General features: G+C 43.9%; 1 protein-coding gene across 1 annotated transcript in view; it reads right to left on the minus strand.

The window, feature by feature from the left end:
* LOC117445912 (high affinity choline transporter 1-like) overlaps window positions 1-10,936 on the minus strand; it is a 30,465-nt gene extending 19,529 nt beyond the window's left edge. The window contains exon 1 of the mRNA XM_071204030.1: window positions 10,702-10,936. The gene's annotated coding sequence lies outside the window, so the exon portion shown is untranslated. The remainder of the gene's footprint in view (window positions 1-10,701) is intronic.
* Between the last annotated feature and the right edge of the window lie 779 nt (window positions 10,937-11,715).

An 11,715-nucleotide genomic window follows, 5' to 3' on the forward strand; every position in this document is an offset into this window, starting at 1 on the left:
GATAAGTGCATCCGTTTATCTCTCACTTACCTGCTGGGTTTCACAGTGAATGCACAGCCAACAGGTTCCTCACACACTCACAATACATAGAAAAACATCTCTCGCCTCTCGTTTGACAGGGGGGGAGGGAGTGGTGGTTTGTGGTATGTGGGCGTGTAAAAGTGCCTCCTTGTCCATGACTTCCACAAAGAGGTGCTTGTTCTGCCCATGCAGTTAGTAATATGAAGCATTTAGTAAATGTGAAGTCAGACAGAAAGTAGCAAAAGTTGAAGTAAAGTGGAGTTTTACAAAAGTAGACCCAAAAACTAAGCGTTGTGCTCTGTGTTTGCAGTTTGCCTTCATTTAAGAATTACTAACTAAACTATAAGGATAATGGTGAATCAAATTAAATGATAACATCTCCTGTCTGGCAAACACTCTCATCCTCAGTTACAAACATTTAGTATCTTTATTCAGAGTTTTTCCTCCGCTTGAATCAACAGAGAGATCAACTTTGAGATCAACGCTGCCACGCTCCCTCTTCCTGTAGCAAGAAGAGCACAGGAACTCCCCGCTATGACTGTGTGTGTGTGTGTTTCTGTGGCCCATGCAAATCTTATGAGTCATTTTTTAAACATGTGCAAACGCGGCCCAATACATTTCCATGAGGAGAAACGCACTGCACTTTCAAAAACAATGATGACAAAAACTAAAATGTGCCAAACCACATGAAGAAATGAAGAATGTGCTGCATTTAGAAAACATTCATACACTTTACGAAACATGTGTAGCGTTCACTAAAAGTACTGCATAAACGAAAATAAAGAAAACACTGCAAATACAAAACACAACGGAAACGGGGACAGTAAAAAGTGATGCACAGTTATAAACACTTGTTGACATTCGAGGATTATAAAATTGGCCAATTATAGTCTGTTTCAAGTGTTTTGTCAGTATATTTGAAATGACTTGGTTAGCTACTTCTAGCTCTAGCTTACAGCAGATCTGCAATAATATTGAAAGAAATCTGCATCATGCGATTCCTGGCTAAATGTCACTGTCACTGGAAACATACCTAAAAAAAATTATTGGCTTATTTGAAAAATGTGATCGCAGCAAGATGCTCTTGGTGCTTACATTGCCAAGCTTAGTAGCAATAGCTGTAATGTTGCTTTCATGGGTTTTATTTAGGAAAGCATGCAAAACCATAAGCTTCCTCTCGCGGGACAGTTACTGCTTACAAGCAGCCGCCAACCATGCATCTCTGGAGAAGTTGTACTGACTGACAGCTGTATTGAGATAAACCTGCATGCCATCACTTGAGACTGTTCCTCACAGTACACCTGCTTTAGTGACAAGCCATACACAGGATACACTGTAGCTCCTCTGTAGTCATTACAATAAATACATAAAAGTATTCTTTTTAAGGGGGTTTCCTTTTCCTGTGGTGTGTTATATAGATGTTTGTGCATGTGAATGGTCTACAAAGGCCAAAATCCCAAAGTTTCTCCCACACAACAAGGACAGTAGAGGTTTCCCCAATACTCAATTGTCCCCTCCTCGACTCCTCGGTCCTCCGGTAGTGACCCGGAAATGGATTTCAGCAAGCCATGTTGAAGGACATCTAATTTCTCTAAATGCACTTCGAGGACCGAGCATCGAGCATCGAGGAGGCTCTCTGGCTCCTCCGCGGATGCATTTCGGGGAACGGTGGAGGCGTGACGCACGGCCGGACTTATCTCAGCCAATGACAGCTCTGCATGCATCCCCTGGATATTATTTTAGAAACTGCTTTCATCGCTACGCGATGTTTACAGTGAGAACAGCTGTGAGGTCCGTGCAGAAAGCAGAGCAGTGTGTAAAATATATATCACTCAGTATAACAGGCATTACTCTCTGTATTTGTATGCTGTAGTTTAGTAGATATCTACAAACAAAGAGTCGATATTTAGCCTGTTTATGCTTTAGGAGCTGTAGGTGTGTGTGGTACAGTGCGTAGATGCGGCGGACAGACGGGTCTCAGTTGGTCTGGTGTCCTATGCTTACTTCTGTAAATACAACTTTTGACCCGTAATTTCAATTCCCCATTTCAGCGACCAGAGAGAGGGGGGGGGGGGGGGGGGGATATATCCAGTCTCTGATTGTGTTACGTTATTATGAGAGTGCTCTCATACATGTTTGATTCTGAAATTGTATATATTTATTAGTGCTGTAAAAATTATCGCGTTAACGGCGGTAATTAATTTTTTGAATTAATTGCGTTAAAATATTTAACGCATGTGCAGAATGGCCCGCCCCATACGTGCCACCAGTGGCAGCGCCAGGGTATGGCTGGGGTAGGCTACACCCATACCAAGAAATGGCTTAGCCCCACCATGAGACACGATGTTAAAGTAAGCAAAATAAAGTCTGCCAACTTGCGGAGTAAATTGCACAGACGGCAGTTAGTAAGACTGATTTCAGTAGCCACGGTTTTGAAAACTTTTGTCACGTAGTGATTGTCTTCTCAATAGAACATCTTTGATAACGGCGTGGTGTTGTTGCAGGAAGTCCCGACGGAGAATACTCTTGCTGTAGTACAGGGCAGAGCCATATAATAGTAATAATATGGCTCTGGTACAGGGGTGCACATAACTGGTACGCAGGTTATGTGCGTAATCTGAAATGCGTACCGTCACTTGTGTCACAAAGCGCATTTGCGTACCGACGTACTTGTGAAGCTTTTCCAGAAGGTGGTTAGATCACCGGACGACAGAGTCGGTCTCCGTGTGCACAGACAGGCTGCTGTTAACGTCGGTCTGACTGTACAACGGAACTGTGCCAAAACTACGCCAACCGGCTGCGGAGGGAGACTCCCCCCTTCACTGGAGAACTGCGCTAAAACAGCTGATCACAACGTTCACACTCTGTGGTCACGAAGTACTCCACTAGCCACCGCCGCCCCCTCTGTCGACTTTCCTGAAGTACTCCCCGTTGATAGAAGTCAACACGTAATGAATTAAGACCCCACGGGTTGATGATTGATAGGTGTGTGGGTTGTCTTTCATTTTGACATGCAGAAAAATGTTATAATAAACATAGATACTGTATGTTAAATTGATATATCCGCCTTCTTTCATTTATCTTTCCATTCCCACAACAATATACATAAATAAATGGCATATTTTGGACATAGTTCGAATGGTGATTAATCATGATTAATTAATTTTTAAGCTGTGATTAATCTGATTAAAAATTGTAATCGTTTGACAGCCCTAATATTTATATAAATATATGTGTGTGTATATGTCCGCATCTGTAGCCTGTTATTGTCTCATGAACACATCTGTCCATCAGACAGAGGGCTGCTGTGCCTCCGGTCATCATTAAAATGACCGCTCAGAGGAGAGGAGTTCTCATTTCTCTAACCGCCTGCTGCTTCCCCTCCTCTCTCCTCGGTTCCCCTCCTCAGTCCTCCGCTCGCATCTCCTGTGGGCGGCACTAAGTCTCGAGGATAGGAGTCGAGGATAGGAGTCGAGGAATGGAAATTAGAGTATTGAGAAACCTCTAATGAGTTGCCACATCTGGAGCCAATTGGCACCAACAGCCCTGCCTATAAATGGAAGGAGAAGAGCAGCGGGACCAGTGGCGTTTTTATATGTACAAAAGTGGTGGGGCACAAAAAACGTAGATGTTTATATATAAGCTTCTACAGTGACGTGCAGTGAGGTTCATGGCTGGTGAGGCACTGGCACTGACTCTTCAGGTTTGCAAATATTATATTTTGACCTAAATCAAAAATATTCTATTATTTTCAAAAGCTTTTTTAGTCTGATGCTTCGATACATTTTAAACAGACAGTTCAACAAAAGGATACCCAAAAAATGTAATTGTTATCATTTAAATATTGGATTGTTCTCTCTTATGCCCCTTTCACACCAAGGCTTTTTTCGTTCTAGCTCTATGCTAGAGCTTTTCTGGTTCGGAACCGGTTCTTCGGTTCAGCTCCCACTCTGTTCACACCGCTCAGAGCCCGACTGGTGCTGCGTCATTGCGTCATCGTTTGCGTCATGACGTAACCGTTTGCATCATGATGTAACCGTTTGCGTGCCTGCTTCATAAAGTCAAACTGCGCGGAAACCCCTCACATCGACAACAACAACAATGGCCGATTCTATTGAAGGGCTACTCGTTTTGGTTTTGCTCCGTCGAATCGAAATGGAAGAAATGGGACGACTTTACTACCAACTTTATAGTCGGCATGCTACATTCAATCATCATCATCAACGACGATTCCGTAGGAGAAAGAAGGTAAATATACGTCCTATTGGATGGCGTTAGAGCTAGCTGTTGTTAGCCTCTGCATGCGCCAAGCTCAAAATACCCAGCTTTGCAGCATTAATTACTATGGTATAACATTAAAACTGATTCTCAATGTTATTTCCACAGATCATGTTGAAGCTGGCGGAAAGGCAGATGCCGCCCCTGCCCCTGCCCCCATCTCCGACGTAAGCGTGACGTATGCGGTGCTTGCTTTCTAGACCGACAACTTTTTGGTGCTAGAAACAAACCGGATCCCGGAGCTTAGAGTGTGAACAGGAAAAAACGGTGCTTATCAAGCTCCAGCTCCGAACCAGCCCTGGAACCGCGTTGGTGTGAAAGGGGCATTAGTAAGATCCCATTTTCAATAAAATGGTGGTCTTACCTTGACTTGAAGACAGGCCCGGACTGGCCATTGGGAGGACCCGGAGGTTTCGCGATGGCCTGGTCTGTTAAGTGGCCTGCCGAGGCCTGTACCACAAAGCCGGATTTTCGCTTAGCGAGCTAACTTCAGGGAAAACTCTGGGTTTCCAGTCCTACGACGCTGGTTCACTTCTTAGTGGGGTAGATCTCCATGGTAACTTATGCTGAATGGCAAACCTGCTCCGGAGATAAGAGATGAACTCAGTGAAAGCACTGCCTGCTGACCAATCAGAGCTCAGTGTGCGGAGTTTAAAGCTATCAAGTCAAATTACAGGAGAAAGGAAATACATTTAAAGTTTAAACTGCCGTTGCAGGAAAGACGGCCGGCAGAAATCACAGACTGTGTGAACGTGAACATTAATAGAATATCACCTCCCATCTTCAGAGCAATCTGACTATTATAACATTAGCGTTAAGAAAGCTTACTTAAATATCTGCTACAACAAGTAACCGGGTCAAAGTAACATTACGTACAGTCCGTGGCATATCACATCATAATGTATCATATATTTCCTTATCTGAGTCAGCTGAGCCGTATCTGGCCGTGCAACACTCACAGTGTCACATACTGTATGCAGAAGTATTATTTTAAGCAACACATTAAGTTGACGAAACACTCGAGACAAATGTAATTAAAGTCAGATCGTGTCTTAGAGACGGGGCAGTGATATCATAAACCTGTTAATGTACGCATTCAAACCCTTGTTCTGTCACCAGCTGTATTCACCTTGCAGGTGAATGTGAATGTGGCTTTTATCCTGGATAAAGTGTTTAAGTCATGGATGTTTAAAGTTAAACTTCTTCATATGTCTAATATTATAGTTGACTTTTCATTCAGGAAGTATGACGCTGCGCTGTCAGTATGCTTCTCCATGTTTGTGATTGGTCGAATGCTCCAAATACCACCCCTTTCATGTGAACACGCACCTAACTAGATAGGACACGGCTGGCTTGAGCGATCCGCTTGATAACCCGCGCCTTAGTACCGTTTAGCGAGAGCGCGTATGTTTTGGATTAGGCCAACCAGCTAACTAAAACATATCCAGGTTAGGTTGAACCAGCTTCGTAGTACAGGCCCCAGCTAGAGTGCGCTAGAATTTGAAAATACACAGCCGGAGAAAACCGGCCACTTCCTTACAGAGCCCCTCCTCCAACACACACGTACGCGCACATGACCAATGAGGGCACGAGATAAGTTTGTGCACGAGATGGAAGGCCGGGCCGGCTAAAATGATTGGTCGTGCTTTTTACAGTACTATGGCTTCCACAGATGACATTTTTATTTTATGGATTTTTTGTCAAAGCACTTAAGATATTCATTGCTACATTTTACATTTATATTCAATTTAATATTGCATCCCTCACATACTTTTGTATAATAACTTATATTTTGTTTTTCTTGTTATGCTGCTGCAACACAAACATTTCCCAAATTGGGATCAATACAGTAATATCTTATCTTAATTAAGAAATGTAACCATTATAATTAGTGTAGCAGCTGACACCTATTTTCAATATGGATTAATCTACCATTTATTTCAATTTTCATCTATAAAAATGTCAAAATAGTGAAAATGTTCACGAGACAAAGTGCAAGGTTATATCTTTAGATGTTTTGTTTTAGCCTATGTACTGTATGTCGTAATGCTCTTATATGTGACTTCCATGAAACTAATATTTTATATCTTCCCAACAGACGAGCTTACAGGAAACCTAACACTCTAACAACCACAACATTGCAAAGGCGAGTAAATGTAAATTAAAAACGATTCACAATTTCTTAATTTCTTCTTCTTTCTTGCAGTGAGGTGAAGCTGACCTTGCACTTGGTGCCAGTAAGGATGTTCCTCACGCAGGCTGAATGTTTCTCCTTCCTTACTGACACAGAAGCCCTTGATTTGCAATGCTTCACTAACGGCCCGTCTACACTACAGGCATCGAAAAATGCTTTCAATGCTTCGCCCATTCACTTGAATGGGGTGACGTAGAAGATTTTGAATCTTCGCCGAACTGCATTGTGGGGAGCGGAGCATGGCTTTGCAAGCATTGTGAGCATCAAAAGTTGAGCAATGTTCAACTTTTGATGCTCCCGATGCTTTCGAATCAAATCCCGTTTATGCAAATCCCGCCAGTACAAGCGCTAGCCAATCAAACCGCGTGCAAGCAGGGAGAGCCAGACCGCAGTTAATTTCCTCATATTCCAAACGAGAAATTACGGTAGCAAATCACCCGGTTCTTTCCGACCAGAACTATTTACCGGGATACAAACCGGAGGAACCAGGCATGGAGGGAGGTGGCAGAGACAGTGGGTGAAACTGGTAGGTTTTCGCCTGTTTGGGGAGTTTATATGCAGTTTACTTCGTTTTAACATTGCTATTGCTTTGTATGTCGGGGGCGGGAGATTCATGTGATTGGTTGTTGGTCGCATTGCTCTCAAAAAATCGCCAAGCTTCAGACACGCCCAGCTTCAAGATTTTTTGATGCCTGTAGTGTAGACGGGCCGTAATTGTGATTTCCCTGGCTCCGTAGGGACACTTTACCTCGAGCACAGCGGAAGACCCTACCAGACCATCTGGAGATGCCCCCAACAATCCTGATTGGGAGAGCCACAAACCTGACTCATGGATTGCAGTGGTGAATGCCCTGACGCCCTCACATTCATTCATAGTCCCCCACTGTACAGACAAAACACCATCAAGGGCCTGTTGTTGCCCTAGCACCGTGGCAATAAGGGAAGCAGTCACATGCTTGGACCTCAGGACAGCTCCAAAGTTGCTGGCAGTCAACCTTCCTTTCCTGAACAACTGCCAGTTTGGGTTGGTTCGCTGACCAGTGGTAGCCACCTGAATTGCCCTCTGTTGCTCCTCAGACAATGCCATGCTTGCCACAATTGCCTCAGGTCCCTGATGCCCAACAGATTTGAGAATTTCAGGAACAGTAAGTGTTTCCAAGCTGGAGTGTTCCTCTTCTGGCTCGGGGGAGAGAAGCCAAGAAATTCCTGAGAACCTGCCCCCGAGTCTGTCCCTCAGCCAGTCACGATCTTCGGAGGTGGGCTCTCTTGTCAGCGGGTTGAATGACTTATTGGTTGGAGGAAATAGCTCCTCCACTGAATGCGTACGTTTAGCTGCCTTTGGCTTCTTCCACTGACTTCTTCCACTCAGTGCAGCTGAAATTGTGGATGGCAAAGATGGCTAATGCAGCCGCATGACTGCATTTCCATTCTCCACGTGGGCATTCACTTTTTGTGGAGAGAATTCCCTCTTCTCCTGTAGTGAGTGGTGGGATTGTTTTATTATTTAAAATATATTTACATTTGTAATGCTTTCCCAAGTATCCCTTTAATTGTTTTAGCCTACTGTATGTTTATTTCATGGATATTTCTGTGTTTTCTGGTGTGTAATATTTGTAGTCGTGGGGCCTCTTCTCTTTAACGTCTACATGCTACCACTGGCTCAGATAATGAAGAACAACAAAATAAGTTACCATAGCTATGCAGATGACACACACATTTACGTAACCATTTCACCAGGAGACTATGCTCCAATTCAAACACTGAATAAGTGCATTGAACAAATCAATGACTGGATGTGTCAGAACTTTCTCCAATTAAACAAAGATACAACTGAGGTATTGGTTTTTGGAGCCAAGGCAGAACATATAAAAGTTAGCGCTGAGCTTCAGTCTGCAATGTTCAAAACAACAGATAAAGCCAGAAATCTAGGTGTAGTCATGGACTCTGACCTGAGTTTCAACAGTCACATTAAAACAGTTACTAAATCAGCCTACTATCACCTAAAGAACATAACTAGGATTAAAAGACTAATGTCACAGCAGGATTTGGAAAAACTTGTCCATGCTTTTATCTTCAGTAGACTCGACTACTGCAATGGTGTCTTCACAGGTCTCACTAAAAAATCTATTAGAAAGCTCCAGCTGATTCAGAACGCCACTGCTCGAGTCCTCACTGACACTAAGAAAGTGGATCACATCACTTCTGTTCTGAAGTCTTTACACTGGCTTCCTGTGTGTCAAAGAATAGATTTCAAAATACTGCTGCTGGTTTATAAAGCACTGAATGGTTTAGGCCCAAAATACATTTCTGACCTCCTGCTAAATGATGAACCATCCAGATCTCTCAGGTCTTCAGGGACTGGTCAGCTTGCTGTCCCCAGAGTCAGAACTAAACATGGTAAAGCAGCGTTCAGTTATTATCAGAGGTGGGGACTCGAGTCACATGACTTGACTCGAGTCAGACTCGAGTCACATATTTTTTTACTTGAGACTTGCTTGACTAACATTGATAAAAGACTTGACTTGACTTTGACTTGGTATTCATGACTGGAGACTTGACTTAAGCTTGAGATAGATGACTTGAAAGGACTTGACTGTTTAAAATTAAATATTGGCGTTTGTTTTTGTCTTGAGATATTACGTTTAGTTTTTTCGAAAAACGTGATTATAGCGCCATGCGCGCACACTTGGCAACCCACTAGAAGGCAGGAGTCTCAGTTAACATGGCAACAGCTAGCTTTACTCCAAAAATAGTGAAGTTTGGATTCAAGGATTATGTTGTCGATGACGTTAATAAGAAGAGAACAGCGGTATGCAGGGTCTGCAGCATAAAGATCAGTGACACGACCACCACAACATCCAACTTCATTCGTCACTACAAAAAAAACCACAGAGAAAGGTGCGTGCATGTGTTGTGTTAGCTAGAATGCTAACGTTAAGTTTAAGCTACGTTAGACTTGGTTTCAAATCGATTAAGCATTGCAAAGAGAAGACAACGGTAAATGAACACTAGAACCTACAAGGGATTCATTTGTACTAACCCTGATAGTGACAGGCTGTCGAGAGAGAGAGAGAGAGAGAGAGAGAGAGAGAGAGAGAGAGAGAGAGAGAGAGAGAGAGAGAGAGAGAGAGAGAGAGAGAAGCGCCTTTTCAGCTCCGGCTCGGAGCTAGAGCCTGAAAAGCGCCGGGTTTTCCTGTTCACACCGCAGCGGCGCCGGCTCTTAGCTCCGGAATCCGCTTCATTTCCAGCTCCAAAAAAATTGTCGGTCCAGAGGCAAGAGCTTTGGAGCTAAGAGGTGACGTCGCTTACGTCTCTCTTACGTCGAGGCGTGCAGGAAACTAAACCCACCTCCCATGGATCGACTGTCATGCCTGCCTACAAGCAGTAGTGCCTATAAACACACTTTATAAAGTCAGGCAACACTAACCAGGCTTCGTGTGATTCTGTTTATTTGTACCTTACTTTGACCATCCGTTCACTGTTATCGATCATTGTGGAGAGAGGCAGACGTGTTGTTTTGTATTATTGCAGCTATCGGATGCAAGTAGTCAGTTTAGCTTCGGTTGCTATGCTAACATCACCCGTTTTATACCAGAGAAACTTTCATAACAGCGTTGTGATACCAAACCGTGTCAATTCAGACTGACACACATTCACTTAGGCTAAGGGGAACTGGGGATATGCATCAGCTGCTTGTGTGAGTCGGACAGTGAATACTTAGAGCGGCCGCTGCAGTGTGAGCTAACCGGGAGCTAACGGGAGAATAAACTCCCGTGGAAGAGCAGCCAATACTGCAGCGGTCGGTAAATGCTGCAGAAACACATTAATAAACAATGAACCACGGCACTCTGGAGCAAAGTATAAGGTTGGAGAAGTCGTTATTCAATTGATTCTGGCTTCATGTGATTAAAAGCAACACGATCATCGACCCGACGCTGTTGTTGTTGTGAGCGCCGTAATGGCTGCCGTTGGGGGGCAAATCAGCGATGTAAACGGTGACGTCATGACGCAGCAGGGGCAGCTCTGGGGCGCCAGTGGGCGGTGTGTACAGAGCGGGAGCTGAAAAGGGAAACCAGAGCTGAACAAGAAAAGCTCCCGCTCGGAGCTAGAAACTGAAAAGCGCTGGTGTGAACGCCGCATCAGTGGCAGCTCCTAGGCTCTGGAATTCCCTCCCCCAAGATCTTCGTGACTCTGAGTCACTTACATACCTCATTCACACCAACGGTGTTTCAGGGCCGGTTCGGAGCTGGAGCTTGAAAAGGACCGGGTTTTCCTCTTCACACCGCAGCGGAGCAGCCTCTTAGTTCCGGAATCCGGTTCGTTTCAAGCACAAACAAATTGTCCGACCAGAGCAAAAGCACCACGTCACGCTTACGTCGAGGCGGGGGCAGGGGCAGGGGCAGAGACAGATCAACTCCCGTTGTATCCAGTTTGTACAGAACAATGGAGAAACTTAACAAGAGTTTCAGGTTTCAGAGTTTCAGTGTTTCTGCCATAGACTGTATATATAAAGGTTTCTGCTCATGGTGAAGCAACGTGTCTGCGTGTTAAGGTGGAACCTGAGCATTCACGTTGATCACCTATCATTATAACTCATTATAAATCTATAAATATTAAACTTTACTTCACGTTTTCATTTGAGAACAGCTGTTACATACCTGGGTGAAGGTTACAGTTCATTTAAATGAAAGATACAACGTTACTCCACACTCATGGTTCAGTCCACCTTAAGAAATAAGACCGACCTCGGAAGCAGTTGTGTTTTTAAAAAACCTTTATTGACAGGAGTACACTTTTTAAAGGAAATATAACTAAACCACAGAAATGACTTCCGGAACAGCTGCAGATAGAGCCATAAGAAATGAATTCAAATGATTTCATCCGCGCTGTTTGGCTTTATGAAGGCTAGGGCACGCAAAACATGTTACGTCATGACGCAAACGATTTGATGCAAAAAGCACATTACCAGTTGGAACTCTGGGCGTGTGAAAAGATCCAGAGCTAAACCGAAGGAACGGTCTGAACCTGAAAAAGCTCTATACACGGAGTTGAACCGGAGTTGCGTTGGTAGTGAATTGAGGTAAACCATTCTTTCAGTCCCGCATAAAACAATATTTTCACCTCTGTCTACCCATAAGCCCCCCCCCCTCTCAATCAACTTCTCTTTGACTGCCTTTTTTATTTATTTTACTATACTTTGTTATTTGCCTTGTCCTTGTTTG

This window comes from Pseudochaenichthys georgianus, chromosome 1 (genome assembly GCF_902827115.2).
Source record: "Pseudochaenichthys georgianus chromosome 1, fPseGeo1.2, whole genome shotgun sequence".
Lineage (NCBI taxonomy): Eukaryota > Metazoa > Chordata > Actinopteri > Perciformes > Channichthyidae > Pseudochaenichthys > Pseudochaenichthys georgianus.